Source organism: Salvelinus alpinus, chromosome 3, assembly GCF_045679555.1.
Source record: "Salvelinus alpinus chromosome 3, SLU_Salpinus.1, whole genome shotgun sequence".
Classification (NCBI taxonomy): domain Eukaryota; kingdom Metazoa; phylum Chordata; class Actinopteri; order Salmoniformes; family Salmonidae; genus Salvelinus; species Salvelinus alpinus.
In genome coordinates, this window is record NC_092088.1 from 77,547,762 (window position 1) to 77,575,238 (window position 27,477).

Here is a 27,477-nt window from a genome sequence, read left to right on the forward strand (position 1 = left end):
TTAACCACTAGGCTACCTGCCGTACCAGTTTTTATTTGTATTATTTTACAATAACGTTTTTTTTTTAAAGCTTCACACTTAGACCTTACTTATGTCACCAGAAATAGGCAAATGTTTTCAATGATCAGTTTAATCAGGCTAATTGAATTTATTTAGGCCTATAACTTGCTTAATAACCTTAATAAACACGTATAATAAAATGGCTTACACCTGAGTATCCCATTTATTATGAATTGCCTACAAATATGTATTTGTAAAATAAGCTAAATATAGGCCAAATAGTAGCTTAAAGGACAATTAAAGATCAACAGAAATGCAGGAGGAAGTCAAATTTGATTCTAATAGACTAAATTACTGGGGAAGTAAAAACGTTGGTGTCTGTTTATGTTTACAATCATGACACACATGCACACACACTTAGGGAAATCGAATCACAATGAAATATACTGTCCTCGGGGTTAGTTTTGCTCACAGTTCACTAATTTAGTAAATTAAAGAAGGAAGGATATGGCCTTGCGTATTTCCATGCTAAAAATCATGAGCTATAAGCTAATATTCCTAGTTTGTTTTAACTGGAAGTAAAGGGTTAAAACTCCAGCCTTCGGTCTGTGTAAAGTGTCTGATTGGTTGGCATGTTGCCAGAGAGCTGTCAATCACAAAGTGTAAACAAGGCTCTGATTGGCTGCTGGCCAGTCCGCACTGGGCTGACTGAAAAAAGCAATTACTGGCCCTGCGGTTTCAAGGCGGCCCCGGGTTGAATGATGAAAGGAGATAAGGAGGGGCTGTTTCAAGGCGCCCACACGGCGAACCCCGTTGGCCCCAGAGCAAAAGTGGTGTCAAGAGTGACTAAATCAAAGGGAATACGTTAAAAAGGGGGAAATTACATGTTCTATTAAACGTAGAGGCTAGATTTGCGGATTAATGCGATGGAATAACAACGTTACATAGAGAAAATGGAAGGTAAAATGGCTTCAATGACAGGAAACAACTATTTAGCCCTTATTGGAAATGAGAATGCTGTTTTTCCAAGATACGAACCGCAAAAAATATTTTTTTTGCTAAAGAAATACGCGGAGATGGAGCGCAAGAGTGATTATGTGGTAGAAAACGTTGGACTCATGTCATTACATCCGTGTTTCTAAAACGTTCGCGTACGTTTTTATTGCAGCTATTCAGTAACCATGCTAAAGTAAGTGGATATTTCCGTTTTTAAATAAATTACAATCGCAAATTGAATTATTACCATAACTGTTCAAGGACACCTCACATGGGTGTTGGTTTACTTGTTACCATGAATTGGGATTAGCTACATACATTGTTTGCTACAAGAAAAGATCAACAATAGTCTATATCAATAAGGGTGGAAAATATGGACAGAGAAACATTTTTAGAAACATGTTCTCTCTAAGAATAGGCTAAATCCAATCTCTTGTAATTCAGAACGGTCCTATATTGCTTTATTGGTGGAGGATTTCATAATTAAATTCACTGATTAAACACAGGCTAATAATACTAGCCTAATGATAATAGTAATGAAAATGTATCATAGTTTATTACGCAAGGTTATAACACTGGTGACATTTGACTGACATGTTATAAATGTTCTTAGGTCTAACTGCTAAATAAAGAAAGAGGTAATGTACCCAAAAAACAATAATGATATAATTGACTGCAAAACCATAATTTAGACAACATAAAAATCCCAGACAAAGATGATATCTCTGCATTTCTGGGGTAGATCTAATGAGCAGACCGACAGAAAAAAGATTAGATTTTCACTTTTGATATCTGCATTATTCAATCAATCTCCTTTTGGTAAAACCACAACAAACACCCCAATCCCAACATCTGACCAGCAGTATCAAACAACATCCAAAATTGTCTGTCCTGGACAACGGCAATGCAAATAAATGTAGCTTAGAAATTAGTATTTTATGTATGGCAACAAATTAAATAATTAATTAAATAATATAAAAACGAATAGATTTTTGCGTATAATCCATAATTGAATCGTTCGCTCACACTGCAATCTACATATGCACATCGCATTCCATGGGTCCTGACCCCCAGTGGCCTGTCGATGGGTTGGATTCGTCATCCCCCACAGACACACACGATCTCTACGCTTTGACTAAACCCACTGGGCACACACTGTTTGAATCAACGTTGTTTTCACGTCTTTTCAATTAAATTAAGTTGAACCCAACGTGGAATAGATGTTGAATTGACGTCTGTGCCAGGTGGGAAAGGTCCAAATCTGATCATCGATATTCTGAGGACAGACTTGTGCCGCACCAAATGTGCCAAATATAGTGCCCATTAGGCTGATAAAAACAGACGAAGCCCGTGAGATACTACATTCGTAAAACCACTGTAATGTCGGATATATAGGCAGCAGTTTCTATTCAACCTAAATGTCATGCTTTCATTGAGTTAGGAGGTGCATGCTCAGTGATAAACAGAGGCGCCTTCCTCTACAGATAAAAATATAACATTTTCATTAATATCGTTGTGATTTCCCCCGAAGAAATCACCTTCCAACCTCACGCTCCCATTCCATTCTCTAGCACGGTTGTCTTTAAAACTAATGACATCGGGACAATACAGAATTATGTTCCTAGCCTCACAAAAGGGGTCCCGCACTTAAAACAGAAATCTGCATTTAATTTATTTAGTGACAAGAAAAAGCCCTTTGCTGCCTGATTTGTATTGGTTCTTTTTCACTTAAAAGGTGGGGGTTGGGTGGGTGCTCGCCTGCTCGAGGTGTATAGAAAGCATAACACACACACACACGCACATGCACACACACTCTTTTATTTTCTCTTCTCATCTCTCTCCCGTCCGTGTGCCAGCGCGAGCTACCCTATACCGAGGGGGCGCGCGGATAATTAATGCGGATTGACTGATTGCTCTTGAAACAGACCGGTCCTGCGCGAGGGATTGTCCTCGAGCAATGAAGCGTTCTTGACTGACACTTTCCCCCCTTCCCTTCCCCTCTCACACCCAAACTAATAGAGCGGTGCGCTTTTTCGCAAGGAAAGGCCCACTTCCAAAAACCCTGGCTGGAGTTTTCATTTCCGCTGGAGAGAAGAGCGTCTTTTTGTTTGACCTGCGTTCTCACCATGACCATTCTAGAACCAAAGAACGTCCGCGCTGCACAGTTCGCTCGCCTCAGCGCTCGAGGCAATCTCTGTATGTAAAGGGAGCTTGCTGCTTGTAGCATGTGCGCACGTGTCAGTGTAAAAGGACAGGGTATTCTAAATAAATAAATTGTGTCACGTATAGGTGCGTTGGCCCTAAGGTAAAGCTGAAAGAACTTAGTGCGGGTATAGCTACATATTTATCAGCGCAATTTGCAGTCGACGGGAAACACACTGACTGCCTGGGGAGGTAAATGAGGGCCAACTGGAGGTCTCTACGAGAGGCCCCCTATAGCGGGCAACAATTCTATTCTCACGAAAATATTCCTGATGTCCCTTAATGATGACGAATTCCAAACAGGGCCTTTCACAAGGGAAACGCCTTAACAAGTTAAATGCATAGCCTGATACCTTCGAGACGTGGATGAAATTACTGACCGACTGAAATATAGAAATTCGATTTATTGAAATCTCTGCGGATATTACTAAAATAACATTTAGTGAAAAAAAGGTATTACATGTGTGTGCAGGCTATGTCTGGAGCTATGGGAGTAATTTATACACGTTAAACCCTATATTTTGATGGTTTAGTGGTCAACAAGGGTGTGTGGAGACTGCAACTCAGCAACTTTTCAGTTTGTGTGTTTTTAGGCCTACATCTATCAATAAATTCAACTTTGGTAGGCTATAGCCTAATGCACCCAATGTGCAGGTCCCCAAGACCATGGTGAGGACACAAAAGATGACATGATGGACTAGAACTTTGGCCTACATAAAAGCAACGTGACCTTTTCAGCTCAGTGTGTGCATGAGAAGCTGCTATTTCTGGTCATCGTGATAGATAGCTACGTCACAACAGGCAATCACCGATATGTTCTACAACACAAAGAACGCTACAGCACCGGAATGGTTGGAAACCAAATATCTCCAATGTTAGCAGTATTGAGTTGTTTTTCTTCAGCTTATTATAAACATATATTTTTTAAAGTAATAAATGTTTTCTTGAACCTCATTTTTACAGATTTAGATTGGCTGAATACTTCTTGCACATTAATGTATTTTGGTGACCATCCAAAATAGCCAAGATCTACATTTTCAGCGGCGAGTGAATTATATTACAAGTCAACAAAGTGAAATGAACCACAAAACATTATAAATAAATTGTTAATGTCATGGACAACATACATTTTTTTATCACAAACTTGCAGATTGCCAGCTTGTTTCAGCGTTTCGAAATCTTGCCAAACAACAATGGGTTTAGGCAATAGCCTATACTGCAGAATGCTATTCATTACCGAGGTCGTCCTCATGTAACACGTCCTCATTATCAGCATTTGAACATACATGAAGCAGCCTTCTAAAGACCCCGTGTATACTGTATAGAGTTTATTAGGCTACCTGTATTAGGCTACCTGGATGTTCCGTCAATCCTCCAATAGCGTAGCTTGCTTAATAATCAATCAATCAAGTTTATTTTATATAGCCCTTCGTACATCAGCTAATATCTCGAAGTGCTGTACAGACACCCAGCCTAATAAGCATGCATATAACCTAAATTAAACTCTTGAACGGGACGGCAACACAGATAGGAATCGCAGTTTAGGCCATAACAGTGCTACAGCACTGTCCGTAGACATGGACACATATAATGGGATTAAATATACCGGAGATACACGGATACATGTGGCTGACGTGTGAAGAGGTTTCCAATATGGACCAAAGACCTACACCTACAAGTTAACGTGCTTTCATCTGGACACCTCGTAGACTCTCAGCAAAGCTATTGTTGTCGTTAATTAGGGTTTGAGCAGTTTTACTGGCATCCTTCGACCAGGGGAATCAAATTAGCGTTCCCTTCTTAACGGAGAACAAGGAGGAGAATGGCCATGGGGCGGGTCTACAAAGAAAAAAGCTTCTTACACTTGCGTCATGTAAAATATTACCAAGTGAAAAATATGACATCCCTGGCTTCACACCCACACACACTCAACACACACAACATGATCGGGCACGATTTGTTTAGGCCTGCGATTACAGAAGATGTGAGATATGCTATGCCATGATTTTCAAATGCAGGAGGACGGCGAGGAGGAGGAAGAGGCTAAAGAAGAGGCTCGTTCTTATGTGGACAGATTAATAAAGTGTAGGCCTAAATTGAAGGTAAAGCCAATGGTCAAGGCAAGCGTTTCGCGGTCTCGAGGTCGTCGATGACAAAGAGGGGGGGAAAATGAATATTTCCCACCTCAAAGTTAAACGTGCAATTGAATACAATAAGTGCATGACTGGATAGAATATATGTGTTATTAGATGGCAATATATTGTTACTATACGCCGACAGGTTACCAGAACATCACAATTGGTTATAGGCCTACCAGATAAACATCATTGCGCAGGAAGCCAGCTACGATCATATGTAATTTTGAAGCCGGTAGACTTGGGCGGTTATCGATAGAAGCAAACCTGCACCCCATTAGTGTGAGTATAGGCCCAGCTCCTATACATGTCACATGCCTCCTTCATTATAACAGGTTTTTTATAGAAGAAGCTAAACGTCAAACTACGCAAAATAAAATGCTACTATAACAACATGAACATGTTAAAAGCTTTGGTTAGCTCAAACTATTGTTTCATCGATTTAAGGTGAAAGTATTAGCCGGTGGAGCCTACTGGATCATGCATGTGTGGTTCATTATAAAATGTTATCATTTATATAATGAAACATATTAAAGGTCCAATGCAGCCGCTTTTAGCTCAATAACAATTAAGTACCTTACAGTGATTGTTTTCAATGAAAATGTCAAAAATAAACAAAAATAGCTTATTAGCAAAGAGCAATTTCTCAAGCAATAATGTGACCAGGACTGTGTGGGAGTGGTCTGAGTGGGGAGGGGAAACTGAAAACTAGCTCTTTTTGGCAGAGAGGTTTGGAACTCTCTTTGGTATTGGTCTATTAACTAATTTACCGCCTGGTGATTTCACCAGGCAGGGCAAAACTCCATCCCACCTCAATCTTTTCAAACAGCTCTTACACTAAAAGGGAATTATCATAATTTTCACAATTTCATGGTATAATTCCAACCTCAGAGTGTGGAAATATATATAAAACACAGGCAATCTAGTTTTTGACTGCACTGGGCCTTTAATTGTTGAAGCATGTAGTTGGTTCATTTCAAAATGTCATCATTATTAAATGTCAGAATTCATTAATTGGTAATTAATGTAGGCAAAAATCAAATGTATTATTGATGGATCATTTTATATTGAAATCATGTTTTACAATTTAAACTGTACAATTCATTTTAGTTGTTGTGGAAGTGAAACTACAAAATATACAATAAAACAATTGTCACTTAAGGCCTTATGCCACAAATGTATTGCATGTTGTATTAGCTAATCAATAATTGTCAAATCACTTAGGCTTCTCCCACTCTGACAGATAACATACATAAAACAGTATCTGCATGAAACCTCAATGTGCTAAGACAACGGAGTAACAAAATGTCGACATGCAAATTGTTTACTATCTCTGGGTTATATCTTCTCCCAACTTCAGGAAATAAGCAACTATAAGACCTGAACATTTCTTCACCCACTGATATTTTAAATAAGTGTGTGTGTGAGTGTGATGGAGATTCAGGAACCAGCGAGCTGTTATTTTCGCACATGATGCACTGTTCATCAGATACGCATCAACTCATCGCATCACCATTACTATATATAACTATTTTAAGGACCCAATTGCGCGAAGAAAGCAACCAACCGTCTTTACATAGTTAGATGGTTAGGCATCACAACCTCGTCCTGTCTTTCTCGACTAGGAGTGTGTGACCAAGTACCTTAATAATAAACAATCCATATGAAATGTTTTCTGGGGGATAAAGTCCCTGGTTTATAACCATACATTACAATTTTGGTTATAACACAAAGAGATGTGCTCCCAGCCAAAACCATGCCAAATCAGTAAAGATGTTCAATATTCTATCTTTTAAATGAGGCCGACATACACTTATTGGCTCACACAGTCATATCCAAACCTAAAAATTGGCTACAAATGAATGACAACACAGGCTCCTTGATCTGTGAATGTAGGCCCCACTAATAGGCATACTCTAACGTCATCCGATGTGATTTAGGCAGTCTACAATAAAGGTGTTCAAAATGTAAAATGTTTCAATGTGCAAATACAGGACAGGAAAAGGGCCAGTAGCGTTCCAAATTTGCCATACAGGTTGTGCTATAAGAGGTGAATAAATAGCAACTCTGGAACAATTGGCACAAGGTTGTTACTACGAATGTTATATTTCAGCTGCTAGAGACTGTGGGAAAATAAATGCATGCTAAAATAATTTTTGCAGTGTTAGAATCGGCAAAAGTGCATATTTGAATCGTATACAATGAGCAGCAATGTATTTGATAAAAACTGCAATGTAAAACATTACAAGTATTTCAGTATAGATAAATAAATCATGTGTTGTGATTTTAATTCATGTCTTTACAGCATTTGCAATCAATTTAAAAAAGGCATAGCCTAATTGGAAACGTGTATGACAACATAAAAACATCTAAACCAGTCTAAAACACGCCTGTCTATTCAAGCCGTTATGTCAGAGTTAATCAACGTTTTAAAACGACATCCGTGCAAAATACAGCCGTTTGTTTATATTCTGTAATTAACAGTGAAAATTATGAATCAAAATGTGTAAAGTAGAAAACACCTACCTATAAAACGTCAGTCCGCTATAAAACTGTATTCATAACACAGGGGATCGGATTTATGTAGAAAAGGAGAATAAAACAAAAGATAGATAAGGTGTAGGCCTAAAACCTTACCCTCCTGAAGTTTTAAATCCTCAAACAGACATCAAATTCCTGCGAGTGTAATCTAACTATAAACTAGCCTATCATAAAATCACTGATTTATTCAACGATAATCGCATTAATGAACCTTTCCTAGGATTATTTATTCCAAAGAAATAACTTCTGAAGTCACTGGGGTTTTCCGTTCACTCGAACTCTAAACGTAGTGTTCTAGAAACACCGGATCCTGTGCCTGTGTGCGCGCGAGACGGAATCCGTTTGAACAGTCTCCTCGATGCTGTATAATCGCAAATTTATGGCTGGATGACGCGTCCCTCAGCCACAATGAAGCTCGCGCGCTGACATTAAACAGAAAATTGATGAACACGAACGTAACGCAATACCCATTTCTCCCTCCTGGTCCAGGACAGAGCTATAGAGCTTTGGTGCCTTTTTTTATTAGGGGTGGGGGCCCGACCGTAAACATGTATGCCCCCCACCTTCCCCAACACACACATACCGAAAATACACCTTCCCCGTGACATTATTGTTTTGTTTAAATATCTGACTGTAGTCGTGCCGGATATGAAGGGATCTGAGACAGAGATATTGAGAGAAAAGCCTTCCCCTGCTTGGAGAGATAGCTAGTTGGTTAACATCGAGTCCCGGCTCATCCAGTCAGAATTTGCACATTTTCTTACCTCTAAAAGGACCCTACCACTATCAAACTACTGGTAGCAGAAAAACTCCCAAGTTTCGGCACACACCCTCTCTTCCAGCACGCGTCCTACCGCAAGCACGTCAAGATTTTCAGACTTCCAGAAGCACATTGTTGTGCCCATTTCAAAGATGACAAACGGACAAAAACACACGGTCTGAGTTATAAGCAACCCGTAACTATTTAGCACATGCGTAAAAGTCCATGGCCTTTACATGCGCCTGTCGCAGACCTTTGATCAGGTTTAAACTGTTCCGACGAGTTTCTGCGTAAAAGGCGCGATTTGGCGCACTAAAGGATAAAATACTGATGATCAACTATTCGCCATTATGGAGAATACAACCCATATAGCTAATACCCATATGGATTCACCACACAAATAAATGTCAGGAAACGAAAGCAAAAAAGACACCAACCCAAAGTCCATTCGTTGAGCCTTTTACTAATAAGTTTACCCTTGCGTAACAATGCAATCCAGTACAAGACAATTGAAAAATATTTTTAAAAACGTTCTACGTGTGCGTCTCGAAATATATGTTGAATGTGTTGTTCAAAATTGCGTTTAAAAGTAGGTCCTGAGACTTGATAGCCAGGCTTTCTTTCCCTGTCCCCCCTCGAGCATAAACTGCCCACCATAGGTCACCGCCCCAGGAATAATGACGTCAGGAGATTAACCCCTACACTACCGGTTGGGAGGAACGCTTGCTCTGTCTTCCATATCTATTCGGTGAAATACCACAGTGTGCAATCACAGCAGCAAAATGTGTGACCTGTTGCCACAAGAAAAGGGCAACGAATGACATTTGAAATGTCTTTATTCTTTTGGAACTTTTGTGAGTGTAATGTTAAATGTACATTTTTTATTGTTAATTTCACTTTTGTTATTATTTATTTCACTTTCTTTGGCAATGTAAACATATGTTTCCCATGCCAATGAAGCCCCTTAAATGTATATTGAATTGAATTGATGAGGAGAGAGAGAGCAACGGACACCCCACCCAGACCAGCGAGACATCATCCCAGACCTGCAAGACCCCCTCCTGAAGGACCTGCACCAGGAGAACCCACGCCAAGAGGACCTACACCCAGACCACAGCATCACCAGCCACACCTCAACCAGCTAAGACCACCCCAAGCAAACCCTGGCCACACTATATAGGCATCCTCCATATCAGACCTATGCCCCTTCTGCCCACCCCATGCCCCCCACCCCTGCGGCAAGGACCTCAACATGACAGCAGGACATATACCCAGTCCGTGAGCAGAGTAACAGGCCCAGTCCCCCACTATTACACCTGCCCAAGCTCCATCCTGCGACCTAAGAGCTATGTATCAGATGCTCAACATGCTCTGCTCACACCTACTGTGATGGTTCGGGCCTAAACCACACAAAACAACACTAGCCACTATGGAACACAAAGCTTTTACTATCTCATCCTGAGCTATACAAGGTCTGAGGTCATCTTCCAATGGCCAAAAGAACAGCAACCCAGACTTCATCAAAGAAATTGGAAATGCAGACATTGCCATCCTACAAGAAACCTGGTATAAAGGAGGACCCACTGGTTACCCTCTAGGTTATAGAGAGCTGGTAGTCCCATCCACCAAACTACCAGGTGTGAAACAGGGAAGAGCCTCAGGGGGTATGCAAATTTGCTGTGGAGCAGACCTAACCCACTCTATTAAATTAGTCAAAACAGGAACATTTTACATCTGGCTAGAAATTAATAAGGAAATTATCTCAACAGAGAAAAATGTCCTCATGTATGCCTCCTACATCTCCCCAGTAGAATCCCCATACTTTAACGATGACAGCTTCTCCATCCTAGAGGGGGAGATCAACAATTTCCAGGCCCAGGGACATGTACAAGTCTGTGGCGACCTAAATTCCAGAACTGGACAATAACCTGACACCCTCAGCACACAGGGGGACAAACATCTACCTGGAGGTGACAGCATTCCCTCCCCCATATGCCCCTCCAGACACAACTACAACAACATAACCAACCAAAACGGGTCACAACTCCAGCAGCTCTGTCGGATGCTGGGTATGTACATAGTCAATGGTAGGCTTTGAGGGGACTCCTATGGTAGGTACACCTATAGCTCATCTCTTGGCAGTAGTACTGTAGACTACTTTATCACTGACCTCAACACAGAGTCTCTTAGAGCGTTCACAGTCAGTCCACTGACACCCCTATCAAATCACAACAAAATCACACTCTACTTGAACAGAATCATGAGGCATCAAAGCCAAAGGAATTGAATAGTATTAAGAAATGCTATATCTGGAAGGAAAGCAGTGTGGAAATCGACAAAAAACAGTTATGCAAAATTCAACCCTTTCTAGACAATTTCTTGAACAAAATGTTTCACTGTAATAGTGAAGGTGTAAACTTGGCAGTAGAAAACCTAAACAGAATATTTGACTTCTCAATCAAATCTAAAAATGTCAAGCAGACAACCTAAGAAATTATTAACAACAATGACAAGTGGTTTGATGAAGAATGCAAATACCTAAGAAAGAAATTGAGAAACCTATCCAACCAAAAACATAGAGACCAAGAAAACCTGAGTCTACGCTTTCACTATGGTGAATCACTAAAATAATACAGAAATACACTACAGAAAAAGAAGGAACAGCACGTCAGAAATCAGCTCAATGTAATTGAAGCATCTAACCACTTCTGGGAACATTGGAAAACTCTAAATAAACAAAAACACGAAGAGTTGTCTATAGAAAATGGAGATGTATGGATAAACCACTTTTCCAATCTTTTTGGCTGTATAACAAAGTACAAACAACAAAAACATATACATGATCAAATACAAATCCTAGAATGAATTATTAAAGACTACCAGAACAAACTGGATTCTCCAATTACATTGAATGAACTACAGGACACAATACAAACCCTCCAACCCAAAAGGCCTGTGGTGTTGATGGTATCCTCAATGAAATGATAAAATATACAACCACACATTCCAATTGGCTATACTTAAACTCTTTAACATCATCCTCAGCTCTGGCATCTTCCCCAATATTTGGAACCAAGGACTGATTACCCAAATCCACAAAAGTGGAGACAACTTTGACCCCAATAACTACAGGGGGATATGCGTCAACAGCAACCTTGGGGAAATCCTCTGCATTATCATTAACTGCAGACTCATATAACTCAGCAAAAAAAGAAATGTCCTCTCACTGTCAACTGCGTTTATTTTCAGCAAACTTAACATGTGTAAATACTTGTATGAACATAACAAGATTCAACAACTGAGACATAAACTGATCAAGTTCCACAGACATGTGACTAACAGAAATGGAATAATGTGTCCCTGAACAAAGGGGGGTCAAAATCAAAAGTAACGGTCAGTGTCTGGTGTGGCCACCAGCTGCATTAAGTACTGCAGTGCATCTCCTCCTCATGGACTACACCAGATTTGCCAGGTCTTGCTGTGAGATGTTACCACACTCTTCCACCAAGGCACATGCAAGTTCCCGGACAGTTCAGGGGGGGAATGGCCCTAGCCCTCAAACTCCAATCCAACAGGTCCCAGACGTTCTCAATGGGATTGAGATCCGGGCTCTTCGCTGGCCATGGCAGAACACTGATATTTCTGATTGTAGGAAATCTCGAGCAGTATGGCTGGTGGCATTGTCGTGCTGGAGGGTCGTGTCAGGATGATCCTGCAGGAAGGGTACAACATGAGGGAGGAGGATGTCTTACCTGTAATGCACAGCGTTGAGATTGCCTGCAACGACAACAAGCTCAGTCCGATGATGCTTTGACACACCACCCCAGACCATGACGGACCCTCCACCTCCAAATCGATCCCGCTCCAGAGCACAGGCCTCTGTGAAACGCTCATTCCTTCGACGATAAACGCAAATCCGACCATCACCCCTGGTGAGACAGAAGCGCGACTCGTCAGTGAAGAGCACTTTTTGCCAGTGCTGTCTGGTCCAGCGGCGGTGGGTTTGTGCCCATAGGCGACGTTGTTGCCGGTGATGTCTGGTGAGGACCTGCCTTACAACAGGCCTACAAGCCCTCATTCTAGCCTCTCTCAGCCTATTGCGGATAGTCTGAGCACTGATGGAGGGATTGTTCGTTCCTGGTGTAACTCGGGCAGTTGTTGTTGCCATCCTGTACCTGTCTCGCAGGTGTGATGTTCGGATGTACTGATCTTGTGCAGGTGTTGTTACACGTGGTCTGCCATTGCAAGGATGATCAGCTGTCCATCCTGTCTCCATGTAGCACTGTCTTAAGCGTCTCACAGTACAGACATTGCAATGTATTGCCCTGGCCACATCTGCAGTCCTCATGCCTCCTTGCAGCATGCCTAAGGCTCGTTCACGCAGATGAGCAGGGACCCTGGGCATCTTTATTTTTGTGTTTTTCAGAGTCAGTAGAAAGGCCTCTTAAGTGTCCGAAGTTTTCATAACTGTGACCTTAATTGCCTTCCGTCTGTAAGTTGTTAGTGTCTTAACGACTGTTCCACAGGTGCATGTTCATTAATTGTTTATGGTTCACTGAACAAGCATGGGAAATGTGTTTAAACACTTTACAATGAAGATCTGTAAAGTTATCTGGATTTTTACGCATTACCTTTGAAAGACAGGGTCCTGAAAAAGGACGGTTCTTTTTTTGCTGAGTTTATTTCCTCAGCGAAAACAATGTGCTGAGCAAATGTCAAATTGGCTTTTTACCAAATTATCGTATGACAGACCACATATTCACCCTGCACACCCTAATTGACAAACAAACAAACCAAAACAAAGGCAAAGTCTTCTCGTGCTTTCTTGATTTAAAAAAACTTTCAACTCAATTTGGCATGAGGGTCTGCTTTACAAATTGATGGAAAGTGGTGTTGGGGTAAAAACATAACATTATAAAATCCATGTACACAAACAGGTTAAAATTGGCAAAAAACACACACATTTCTTTCCACAGGGCCGTGGGGTGAGACAGGGATGCAGCTTAAGCCCCACCCTCTTCAAAATATATATCAACGAATTGGTGAGGGCACTAGAACAGTTTGCAGAACCCGGCCTCACCCTAATAGAATCTAAAGTCAAATGTCTACTGTTTGACTATGATCTCATGCTGCTGTCCTCGACCAAGGAGGGCCTACAACAGCACCTAGATCTTCTGCACAGATTTTGTCAGACCTGAACCCTGACAGTCAATTTCAGTAAGACAAAAATAATGGTCTTCCAAAAAAGGTCCAGTTGTCAGGACCACAAATACAATTTCCATCTCTACACCGTTGCCCTAGAGCACACAAAAAACAATACATACCTCGGCCTAAACAACAGGGCCACAGGTAACTTCCACAAAGCTGTGAACGATCTGAGAGACAAGGAAAGAAGGGCCTTCAAAAGGAACGTAAAATTCGACATACCAATTAGGATCTGGCTAAAAATACTTGAATCAGTTATAGAACCCATTGCCCTTCATGGTTGTGAGGTCTGGGGTCCACTCACCAACCAAGAATTCACAAAATGGGAAAAACACCAAATTGAGACTCTGCATGCAGAGTTTGTAAAAAAAAAATCTTCCATGTACAACGTATAACACCAAATAATGCATGCAGAGCAGATTTAGGCCAATACCCACTAATTTTAAAAATCCAGAAAAGAGCGTTAAATTCCATAACCACCTAAAAGGAAGCGATTCCCAAACCTTCCATAACAAAGCCATCACTTACTGAGAAAGGAACCTGGAAAAGAGCTCCCTAACCAAACTCAACCAAATAATGAAAAAACAAAAAGATAATTGCTTGACACAATGGAAAGAACTTGCAAAAAAACTGAGGAAACTAGAATTTTTATTTATTTTATTTCACCTTTATTTAACCAGGTAGGCTAGTTGAGAACAAGTTCTCATTTACAACTGTGACCTGGCCAACATAAATCAAAGCATTGCGACACAAACAACAACACAGAGTTACACATGGAATAAACAAATATACAGTCAATAATACAACAGAAAAAGTCTATATACAGTGTGTGCAAATGAGGTAGGATAAGGGAGGTAAGGCAAAAAATAGGCCATAGTGGCGAAATAATTACAATATAGCAATTAAACACTGGAGTGATAGATGTGCATAAGATGAGTGTGCAAGTAAAGATACGTGGGTGCAAAGGAGCAAACTAAATAAAAGAAAAAACAGTATGGGGATGAGGTAGTTGGATGGCCTATTTACAGATGGGCTATGTACAGGTGCAGTGATCTGTGAGCTGCTCTGACAGCTGGTGCTTAAAGTTAGTGAGGGAGATATGAGTCTCCAGCTTCAGTGATTTTTGCAGTTCGTTCCAGTCATTGGCAGCAGAGAACTGGAAGGAAAGGCGGCCAAAGGTAGAATTGGCTTTGGGGGTGACCAGTGAAATATACCTGCTGGAGCGCGTGCTACGGGTGGGTGCTGCTATGGTGACCAGTGAGCTGAGATAAGGCGGTGCTTTACCTAGCAAAGACTTGTAGATGACCTGGAGCCAGTGGGTTTGGCGACGAATATGAAGCGAGGGGCAGCCAACGAGAGCATACAGGTCGCAGTGGTGGGTAGTATATGGGGCTTTGGTGACAAAACGGATGGCACTGTGATAGACTGCATCCAATTTGCTGAGTAGAGTGTTGGAGGCTATTTTGTAAATGACATTGCCGAAGTCAAGGATCGGTAGAATAGTCAGTTTTACAAGGGTATGTTTGGCAGCATGAGTGAAGGATGCTTTGTTGCAAAATAGGAAGCCGATTCTAGATTTAATTTTGGATTGGAGATGCTTAATGTGAGTCTGGAAGGAGAGTTTACAGTCGAGCCAGACACCTAGGTATTTGAAGCTGTCCACATATTCTAAGTCAGAACCGTCCAGAGTAGTGATGCTGGACAGGCTGGCAGGTGCGGGCAGCGATCGGTTGAAGAGCATGCATTTAGTTTTACTTGCATTTAAGAGCAGTTGGAGGCCACGGAAGGAGAGTTGTATGGCATTGAAACTCGTCTGGAGGTTAGTTAACACAGTGTCCAAAGAAGGGCCAGAAGTATACAGAATGGTGTCATCTGCGTAGAGGTGGATCAGAGAATCACCGCAGCAAGAGCGACATCATTGACGTTGCCAGAGAAAAGAGTCGGCCCGAGAATTGAACCCTGTGGCACCCCCATAGAGACTGCCAGAGGTCTGGACAACAAGCCCTCCGATTTGACACACTGAACTCTGTCTGAGAAGTAGTTGGTGAACCAGGCTAGGCAGTCATTTGAGAAACCAAGGCTGTTGAGTCAGCCGATAAGAATGTGGTGATTGATAGAGTCAGAAGCCTTGGCCAGGTCGATGAAGACGGCTGCACATTACTGTCTATTATCGATGGAGGTTATGATATCTTTTAGTACATTGAGCGTGGCTGAGGTGCACCCATGACCAGCTCTGAAACCAGATTGCATAGTGGAGAAGGTACGGTGGGATTCGAAATGGTCGGTAATCTGTTTGTTAACTTGGTTTTCTAAGACCTTAGAAAGGCAGGGTAGGATAGATATAGGTCTGTAGCAGTTTGAGTCTAGAGTGTCTCCCCCTTTGAAGAGGGGGATGTCCGCAATCTTTGGGGATCTCAGACAATACGAAAGATCGGTTGAACAGTTTAGTGATAGGGGTTGCAACAATTCCGGCAGATCATTTTAGAAAGAGAGGGTCCAGATTGTCTAGCCCGGCTGATTTGTAGAGGTCCAGATTTTGAACCAAGGGCTATATCTGTTCCTTGTTCAAACATTTTTGAATGGGGCATACTTATTTAAGATGGTGAGGAAAGCACTTTTAAAGAATAACCAGGCATCCTCTGCTGACGGAATGAGGTCAATATCCTTCCAGGATACCCGGGCCACGTCGATTAGAAAGGCCTGCTCGCTGAAGTGTTTTAGGGAGCGTTTGACTATGATGAGGGGTGGTCGTTTGACCTCAGACCCATTACGGACGCAGGCAATTAGGCAGTGATTGCTGAGATCCTGGTTGAAGACAGCAGAGGTGTATTTGGAGGGCTGGTTGGTTAGGATGATATCTCTGAGGGTGCCCGTGTTACGGATTTGGGGTTGTACCTGGTAGGTTCATTGATCATTTGTGTGAGATTGAGGTCATCAAGCTTAGATTGTAGGATGGCCGGGGTGTTAAACATGTCCCAGTTTAGGTCACCTAACAGCACGAGCTCTGAAAATAGATGGAGGGCAATCAATTCACATATGGTGTCCAGGGCACAGCTGGGGGCAGAAGGTGGTCTATAGCAAGCGGCAACGGTGAGAGACTTGTTTCTGGAAAGGTGGATTTTTAAAGTAGAAGCTCAAATTGTTTGGACACAGACCTGTATAGTAAGACAGAACTCTGCGGGCTATCTCTGGGTAGATTGCAACTCCGCCCCCTTTGGCAGTTCTATCTTGTCGGAAAATGTTACAGTTAGGGATGGACATTTCAGGGTTTTTGGTGGTCTTCCTAAGCCAGGATTCAGACACGGCTAGGACATCCGGGTTGGCAGTGTGCTAAAGCAGTGAATAAAACAAACTTAGTGAGGAGGCTTCTAATGTTTATATGCATGAAGCCAAGGCTTTTACGATTACAGAAGTCAACAAATGAGAGTGCCTGGAGAATGGGAGTGGAGCTAGGCACTGCAGGGTCTGGATTAACCTCTACATCACCAGAGGAACAGAGGACGAGTAGGATAAGGGTACAGCTAAAGGCTATAAGAACTGGTCGTCTAGTACGTTCGGAACAGAGAGTAAAAGGAGCAGGTTTCTGGGCGCGGAAGAATAGATTCAAGGCATAATGTACAGACAAAGGTGTGGTAGGATGTAAATACAGTGGAGGTAAACCTATGCATTGAGTGATGATGAGAGAGATATTGTCTCTAGAAACATCATTTAAACCAGGTGAGGTCACCGCATGTGTGGGAGGTGGAACTAAATGGTTAGCTAAGGCGTGTTGAGCAGGGCTAGAGGCTCTACAGTGAAATAAGGCAATAATCACTAACCAAAACAGCAATGGACAGGGCATATTGACATTAGGGAGAGGCATGTGTAGCTGAGTGATCATAGGAGTCCAGTGAGTAGCTCGGCGGGCTGGAGACACAGTGATTCAGACAGCTAGCGGGCCGGGGATAGCAAGCTATCAGAAGGGCCTTAGAGGGATGTTGCAATGGAAGAAGTCTGTTGTAGCCCCCTCGTGCTGTTACGTCGGCAGTCCAGTCGTAATGAATCTGCAGGGCTCCGTGTGGTATAAAGGTCCAGGCCAATTGGCAAAATAGGTATAGCGGCCAAAGAATTTGTCTGATTGGCCTCTTCAGCTAACAGTCCGATATGCTCTAGACAGCTAACGGGGTTGCGGCTAGCAGGCTAGCAGATGGGCATTCAGGGGACGTTGTGAAGGAGGAGCCAGTTGAAAACCCCCTCAGGCAGATTACATCGGTAGTCCAGTCGTGATGGATCGGCAGGGCTCCGCGTCGGCACTAAAACGGGTCCAGGCCAATTGGCAAAATAGGTATTGTAGCTCAAGGAGTGGCTGATGGACATCTTCGGCAAGCCGGGAGATGGGCCTAGCAAAGGCTAGCTCCAGGCTAATTGTTATTGCTTCGGGACAGAGACGTTAGCCAGGAGTGGCCACTCGGATAGCAGCTAGCTAGCTGCGATGATCCAGGTGAAAAGGTTCAGAGCTTGCGGTAGGGAACCGGAGATATGGAAAAAAATAAGTCCGATTTGCTCTGGTTTGAGTTGCGCTGTGCAGACTGGCAAGAGTTGTCCGGGCTAAAGGTTAGCTGATGACCGCTAGCAAAGGCTAGTTGACTACTAGCTAGTAGCTAGTTAGCTGGCTAGCTTCTGTTGGGGGTTCCGGTTCAATAGAAAGAAAATAGCAGATCCATACCACACTGGGTGAGGCGGATTGCAGGAGAGCATGTTGAAGTTGAAACACCAGTCTCAACGTCAACAGTGAAGAGGCGACTCCGGGATGTTCCTCTGTTAAGTGTCTGTGTTCTTTTGCCCATCTTAATCTTTTCTTTTTATTGGCCAGTCTGAGATATGGCTTTTTCTTTGCAACTCTGCCTAGGTCTTCATGCCTAGAAGGCCAGCATCCCGGAGTCGCCTCTTCACTGTTGATGTTGAGACTGTTTATTTGTGGGTACTATTTAATGAAGCTTCCAGTTGAGGACTTGTGAGGCGTCTATTTCTCAAACTAGACACTCCAATGTACTTGTCCTCATGCTCAGTTATGCACCCGGGGCCTCCCATTCCTCTTTCTATTGTGGTTAGAGCCAGTTTGCGCTGTTCTGTGAAGGGAGTAGTACACAGCGTTGTACGAGATCTTCAGTTTCTTGGCAATTTCTCGCATGGAAGAGCCTTAATTTCTCAGAACAAGAATAGACAGACAAGTTTCAGAAGAAAGGTATTTGTTTCTGGCCATTTTGAGTCTGTAATCGAACTCACAAATGCTGGTGCTTCAGATACTCAACTAGTCTAAAGAAGGCCAGTTTTATTGCTTCTTTAATCAGAACAACAGTTTTCAGCTGTGCTAACATAATTGCAAAAGGGTTTTCTAAAAATCAATTAGCCTTTTGAAATGATAAACTTGGATTAGCTAACACAACGTGTCATTGGAACACAGAAGTGATGGTTGCTGATAATGGGCCTCTGTACGCCTATGTAGATATTCCATTAAAAATCTGCCGTTTCCAGCTACAATAGTCATTTACAACATTAACAATGTCTACTCTGTATTTCTGATCGATTTGACAAAAAAATTGCCTTTCTTTCAAAAACAAGGACATTTCTAAGTGACCCCAAACTTTTTAACGGTAGTGTACATACATACTGTATATAAATACAAACATATGCACATACATACATACAAATACATATACCTACATATATTTAAAAATATATATTTTCCTTTATTACTTTCTAACCCTACCACCCCTCCCCTAACTGGAGTAAGCTAGTGACCAACTATGCTTAGACCTCTATTTCCAGGTTGTACATACTATATACATTTTATGGACACTAGTGGACAATAGTTATATATATTTTTTTTTTTGTCCTGTCCTTCCTCTGCCCTCAACCTCTCCCATCTATTTCTGATGTCCATCCAGTTTGATTTCTATTTGCCATATCTTTCAAACTGTGCTCTTTCACGAAAGTTCTTAACACATACGTTTTACGGACACAGTAAGTTTTACATTAGTTATTGTGTTATTATTTGTTTTTATTAGTCCCAACTTTCAGCTCCATTCAACCCCTCCCATATACAGTGGGGAGAACAAGTATTTGATACACTGCCGATTTTGCAGATTTTCCTACTTAAAAAGCATGTAGAGGTCTGTAATTTTTATCATAGGTACACTTCAACTGTGAGAGACGGAATCTAAAACAAAAATCCCGAAAATCACATTGTATGATTTTTAAGTAATTAAATAGCATTTTATTGCATGACATAAGTATTTGATACATCAGAAAAGCAGAACTTAATATTTGGTACAGAATCCTTTGTTTGCAATTACAGAGATCATACGTTTCCTCTAGTTCTTGACCAGGTTTGCACACACTGCAGCAGGGATTTTGGCCCACTCCTCCATACAGACCTTCTCCAGATCCTTCAGGTTTCGGGGCTGTCGCTGGGCAATACGGACTTTCAGCTCCCTCCAAAGATTTTCTATTGGGTTCAGGTCTGGAGACTGGCTAGGCCACTCCAGGACCTTGAGATACTTCTTACGGAGCCACTCCTTAGTTGCCCTGGCTGTGTGTTTCGGGTCGTTGTCATGCTGGAAGACCCAGCCACGACCCATCATCAATGCTCTTACTGAGGGAAGGAGGTTGTTGGCTAAGATCTCGCAATACATGGCCCCATCCATCCTCCCCTCAATACGGTGCAGTCGTCCTGTCCCCTTTGCAGAAAAGCATCCCCAAAGAATGATGTTTCCACCTCCATGCTTCACGGTTGGGATGGTGTTCTTGGGGTTGTACTCATCCTTCTTCTTCCTCCAAACACGGCGAGTGGAGTTTAGACCAAAAAGCTCTATTTTTGAATCATCAGACCACATGACCTTCTCCCATTCCTCCTCTGGATCATCCAGATGGTCATTGGCAAACTTCAGACGGGCCTGGACATGCGCCTGCTTGAGCAGGGGGACCTTGTGTGCGCTGCAGGATTTTAATCCATGACGGCGTAGTGTGTTACTAATGGTTTTCTTTGAGACTGTGGTCCCAGCTCTCTTCAGGTCATTGACCAGGTCCTGCCGTTTAGTTCTGGGCTGATCCCTCACCTTCCTCATGATCATTGATGCCCCACGAGGTGAGATCTTGCATGGAGCCCCAGACCGAGGGTGATTGACCATCATCTTGAACTTCTTCTATTTTCTTCTATTTTCTAATAATTGCGCCAACAGTTGTTGCCTTCTCACCAAGCTGCTTGCCTATTGTCCTGTAGCCCATCCCAGCCTTGTGCAGGTCTACAATTGTATCCCTGATGTCCTTACACAGCTCTCTGGTCTTGGCCATTGTGGAGAGGTTGGAGTCTGTTTGATTGAGTGTGTGGACAGGTGTCTTTTATACAGGTAACGAGTTCAGACAGGTGCAGTTAATACAGGTAATGAGTGGAGAACAGGAGGGCTTCTTAAAGAAAAACTAACAGGTCTGTGAGAGCTGGAATTCTTACTGGTTGGTAGGTGATCAAATACTTATGTCATGCAATAAAATGCAAATGAATTACTTAAAAATCATACAATGTGATTTTCTGGATTTTTGTTTTAGATTCCGTCTCTCACAGTTGAAGTGTACCTATGATAAAAATTACAGACCTCTACATGCTTTGTAAGTAGGAAAACCTGCAAAATCGGCAGTGTATCAAATACTTGTTCTCCCCACTGTATCTCTTAACACCATCCATATTAGATTTCTATTTGCCATATATTTTTCAACTGTGCTGTGATGTTTCACAAAAGTTCTGAACCTTTCTATTCTCATTGTTTCTACAGATTGTAAATTGAAAATATATTATTTTGCTAAAAGTATTATTATATTATTGATTAATTACCTATACATTTTTAGATCACCCAGTAGTAGTGCCAGGTAAATATTGCAATTTTTCAGCCATTCCTGGACCCGTGACCAAAAACAAGCTACATATGGACAGTATGAAATCAAATCATCTAATGATTATGTCTCTTCGCAGCCAAATATGCAGAGCTGGGAAGGTTGTATCCCCCATATATCTAACATTCTATTGGTTGCAAGAATTTTGTATAATTTAAATTGAAAAATTCTAAGTTTTGAATCCGGCGTTGTTTTGCGTATCAGTTCATTAACCACGTGCCATGGAATCGGTACGTCAAAAATCTTTTCCCAACTATCTGCAAATCTATATGGCACAGCTGTCAATTTTTGGGTCCTTAAATGAAACTGTAATTATTATTTTTTTATCACAATTTTCTTTAACCAATTATGGTCTTTAATGCAGGACCAACAGGCAAGTTCCTTACTTTTTCCCCCTTCCACTTTCCTCTTCCATTTTGCAGTAAAATGCTGCAATTAGTTGATTGTAATTTTGGGTAGAGCAGACATTTCCATATGTTTTTGTTAGCTGCATGTGTGACATGAAAGTACCAGTCCTATTTATGATATCATTTATGAAGATTATACCTTTTTTTAAACATCATTTTAAACAACTTTTTTTAATCAATTAGTATATTTGAGTTTAACCACAATATTTGTTAGATTATTTGTTCTGTCTTTTCTGGTGGATTAAATTGAAATTACACTTTCTATGGCTTGTTTTAAAAATAACGATATTTGGGAGATGACTTCCTTTTCAAATAACTGAAAGTGAGAAGTTGTAATCTGAATAAGGGAAAAAGGCCATTCTTGAACATACGGTGAGACATTCTTACTAATTTGCTACAGAACCAGTTTGTATTTAAGTATAACTTTTGTGTGACTGAAGCCATTAGTGAGAGGTCAAATGCTTTAATATTTAATAGTTTCCAAATTCTTATTTATTACATAAATAGGCCCGTTTAATTTTGTCTGGCTTGCTGTTACAAATAAAATGTAATATTTCTTTCTTAAATAATTTTTAAAAAACTGTCCGCTAGGTGTAGGCAAGATCAGGAGCAAATAGGTAAACTGGGATATGACTTAATCAGGGTGTCAATATTCTCCAAAAGGAGATGTGGGTGTGGAGTCAGGCGCAAGAGAAAACAAGATTCCGAAAGGGCGTTTAATAAACAAGGTCCAAAGAACAAGAAAAACAGGACTACAACAGTAGCCTCAAACGCCCTGTCAAACAGAACACAAACGCAACCCAAAACTGAATGACAGTAAACGCAACAATCCCGCACAAAACCCAGAGGAAATGGCGAGATAAATTACCCCCCCAATTAACCAAATAGAACACAGGTGACACACAAGACAGACATAACCAAAAGAAAAGGAAAAAGGATCGGTAGCAGCTAGTAGACCGGAGACGACGACCGCCGAGCGCCGCCCGAACAGGGAGTCGTGACACAGGGTGATTTTTCCCCAAATAGACAGGTATTTTCCTTTCCATGGTTCAGTAGCAAGATCTTATCTATTTTCTCAAACGCTCTATTAAAATGTATATAACGACACAGGCGAGACCCAGATGCAGACACAGGAGGCAGATGGTTAGAGTCTCTGATATTTATAAAAATACAAGGGGATGGCAATAGGCAGGTCGAGGACAGGCAGAAGTTCAATAACCAGATCAGAGTCTGAAAGGTACAGGTGGCCAGGCAGGCTCAAGGTCAGGGCAGGCTGAATGGTCAGGCAGGCGGGCTCAGTGTCAGGGCAGGCAGAACAAGTCAGAACCAGGAGGGCTAGAAAACAGGAACACGGAAAAGCACACTGGTAGGCTTGACATGACAAGACAAGCTGGCAACAGACAAACAGGGAACACAGTTATAAATACACTGGGGATAATGGGGAAGATGGGCAACACCTGGAGGGGGGTGGAGACAAACACAAAGACAGGTGAAACAGATCAGGGTGGAGTGGAGACAAGCACAAAGACTGGTGAAACAGATCAGGGTGGAGTGGAGACAAACACAAAGACAGGTGAAACAGATCAGGGTGGAGTGGAGACAAGCACAAAGACTGGTGAAACAGATCAGGGTGGAGTGGAGACAAACACAAAGACAGGTGAAACAGATCAGGGTGGAGTGGAGACAAGCACAAAGACTGGTGAAACAGATCAGGGTGGAGTGGAGACAAACACAAAGACAGGTGAAACAGATCAGGGTGGAGTGGAGACAAGCACAAAGACTGGTGAAACAGATCAGGGTGGAGTGGAGACAAACACAAAGACAGGTGAAACAGATCAAGGTGGAGTGGAGACAAGCACAAAGACTGGTGAAACAGATCAGGGTGGAGTGGAGACAAACACAAAGACAGGTGAAACAGATCAGGGTGGAGTGGAGACAAGCACAAAGACTGGTGAAACAGATCAGGGTGGAGTGGAGACAAACACAAAGACAGGTGAAACAGATCAGGGTGGAGTGGAGACAAGCACAAAGACTGGTGAAACAGATCAGGGTGGAGTGGAGACAAACACAAAGACAGGTGAAACAGATCAGGGTGGAGTGGAGACAAGCACAAAGACTGGTGAAACAGATCAGGGTGGAGTGGAGACAAACACAAAGACAGGTGAAACAGATCAGGGTGGAGTGGAGACAAGCACAAAGACTGGTGAAACAGATCAGGGTGTGACACTTTATTGGATTGAGATTATTTATTTATTTCGAAATATGTATACTGAGTATATCCACATCAACATCAGACCATTTTATTGGTAAACTACACAGTATTGTAAAAGTTGTATTTTCTAGTGATCCAGTACGTAATATACTACATTTATCATAATTTGGTTGTATTCCAGAAAGGTTAGAAAAGTTATCTAGATCCTCTATGAGGATCTTTTTAAGCCCTGGATTTCTAATCCCTTGATATTATTGTTGGATCTGATTTTAATAGCTAACATTTCATTGGCCATAATAAATAAATATGCCGATAGTGGACAACCTTGTTTTACTCCTCTTCGCAGTTTAAAACTTTCTGAGAAGTAGCCATTATTTCCTATTTTACACCTAGGGTTACTATACATAACTTTAACCCATTTTATAAGAGATTCTCCAAAATCAAATCAAATATAATTTGTCACATGCGCCAAATACAACAGGTGTAGAGCTTACAGTGAAATGCTTACTTCCAAGCTTAACCAACAATGTTTTAAGAAAGAAAAAGTGTTCAGTAAAAAATAGATAAGTAAAAAATGTAAAATGAAAGTAACAAATAAAACAGCAGCAGTAAAATAACAATAGCAAGGCTATATGCAGGGGGTACCGGTACAGAGTCAGTGTGTGGGGGCACCTGTTAGTCGAGGTAATTGAGGTAATATGTACATGTAGGTAGAGTTAAAGTGACTATGCATAGATAATTAACAGAGAGTAGCAGCAGCGTAAAAGAGGGGTCTGGGTAGCCATTTGATTAGCTGTTCAGGAGTCTTATGGCTTGGGGGTAGAAGCTCTTAAGAAGCCTATTGGACATAGACTTGGCACTCCGGTACCAAAATTGAAATGTTCCAGGCATTTATATATAAACTCCAGTCGTACTTTATCAAAAGCCTTTTCAAAGTCAGCTATGAATACCAGGCCTGATTTCCCAGATGTTTCAGTGTTCTATTGTTTCCAGTACTTGCCTTATATTATCTTCAGTGTATCGTCCATGGAAAAACCTGTCTGATTAGAATAAATAATGGACGACAATACCTTTTTAATTCTATGCGCTATACATTTTGCTATAATTTTTGCATCACAACACTGAAGTGTAGGGGGCCTCCAATTTTTGAAATGGAGTGGATCTTTATATTTTCGACTTCTATCCTGTTTCAGTAATAATGAAATCAGACCGTGTTGAGTGTCTGATAATCTACTGTAATGGCCATTTTAATGTTTATGCTTTTCTTATGACTAATTTCTGTGTTCTATTCATGTACTGTTCTATAAACCAATGTCTGTGTTCCTGCAAGTAGCTGACTGAACAGATCCTCACTATCAGTAGCTGCAATTTGGCGATACGCCCAGACCTTGTTTTGAGAACGAAAGATATCTCAGTTACAAGGTCTCATCTTAGAGAGAAGAAGCCTTGTGAGGTATTGGTCTGTCATGTAGAGTAGAACAGAAGGCTAAACTGAAAAACTTAACCTCTATCAAAATAAAAAGATGGCGGAGCCGCAAAAGTTGTTCTGTGCAAGGCTGTTAATTTACATAGTGATTACGGAACAAAAACAGTACTGCCATCAAACGTATACCTTATGTGACAGCTATAAAACCTTTTTATTTATTTATTTAAAAAAAATGTAATGTATTTTTTTAAATATTTTTTTAAAACAATGCTGCCCCATCCACAGCTCAATCCAAAATGCCTCTCCCATGAACTGAAAGACAGGCTCCTTTTGTAGGGGAAGCCCCTCCCATCAGAACAATTAACACTAATTAATTAAGCAATTACCTATTCAAACCTACATTTTCCATTTAACTAAACATACTAAAGTATATACATTGCAACACGTTTTTTATGAAACAATATCACAATATAACATTTACAGAATTACATCACTACTGACAGTGTCTTTCAATATTACCATTTACATTAATGAGCCATTCGGGACAGGCACTACAAAGTCAGCCTAATTCCCTTAGCTCGGGTCCTTATCCAGCATACCCGGAAGCTACAGAGATGGAGAGAGAGAGAGAGAGAGAGGAAGAGGAACAGAGGAACAAACAAACAAACAAACAACGCGCTCATCCATAACATCGATAAGTATAATAAATATTGCTTATATTAAATATGAACACTTGTCTGTTAATTTCTTTATCCCATAACCGGTTACTGAAGTAAGTGTGAAATATATGTACTAAGATAGAGAAGTTAACTTGTGTGTTGACCCACATTGTTAATTTATCTGATAACGGAGCAGGGAGGAGTGATGAATGTGTGCGTGCGTTAAAGTACCAAATGCTGCCCGCGGCCAGTGATGCACTTCTACGTCACATGGTCTGTCACATGTTATGAACCAGTATTGTTTGGTCACATGAATGAAACAAAACTGTAATGATTAATTAATTGTGCTAAATCATGCAAATATAACTTGTCTGTCTATAGCCGTATACAAGACAACTGCTGGGACTGCCCAAGCAGAGCTACTGATTGACATGTGTACTATGGTGCATTGAGTTGGTTGGAACTCTCCAACACTGACAAGTAAACAATTATTCATTTAAGATTGACTTCGAATGTCCCTGTGTAAGAATTTCCACGACACTACCATTTACATAGGAGTAGTTAAAACATGCTAATAATGGTCCTCTGAGAAAATATTAAAACGTTTGGTATACCTCGACTCGTTCGCTATCCAGCCCGAGAGTTTTCCTGGACTTTAAGACTTTAATTGCATCAAGAAGTTCCTCCTCTGTAATTTCGCCTTCACATGAGTCTTTCTGTACAGCTGTTCATTTTACATTATTGATAGAAAAAAAATCCATACAATTAGCTTCGGTTAGAGATGTAGGAGACCTAAATGGAAACATATGCTTAAAGTACTTTGCTTCCTATTTCAAAATATGAATTGGTGAATCATGGGTGACTCCGTAATTTGTAACAAGTTTCAGTAAAATCATTTTGGTAGGAATTCTATGTTGAAGATGAAAAAATAATTTGTTGCATTTTTCCCCATATTCCATCCAGTTAGCTTTATTTTTATCATATATTACACTTGATCTTTCTTGATTA

At 41.3% G+C, this 27,477-nt stretch overlaps 1 long non-coding RNA gene across 1 annotated transcript in view; it reads left to right on the forward strand.

The window, feature by feature from the left end:
• Positions 1-27,477, forward strand: part of LOC139571382 (uncharacterized) — a 201,499-nt gene that overhangs the window by 50,547 nt on the left and 123,475 nt on the right. The gene's annotated exons all lie outside the window — the stretch shown is intronic.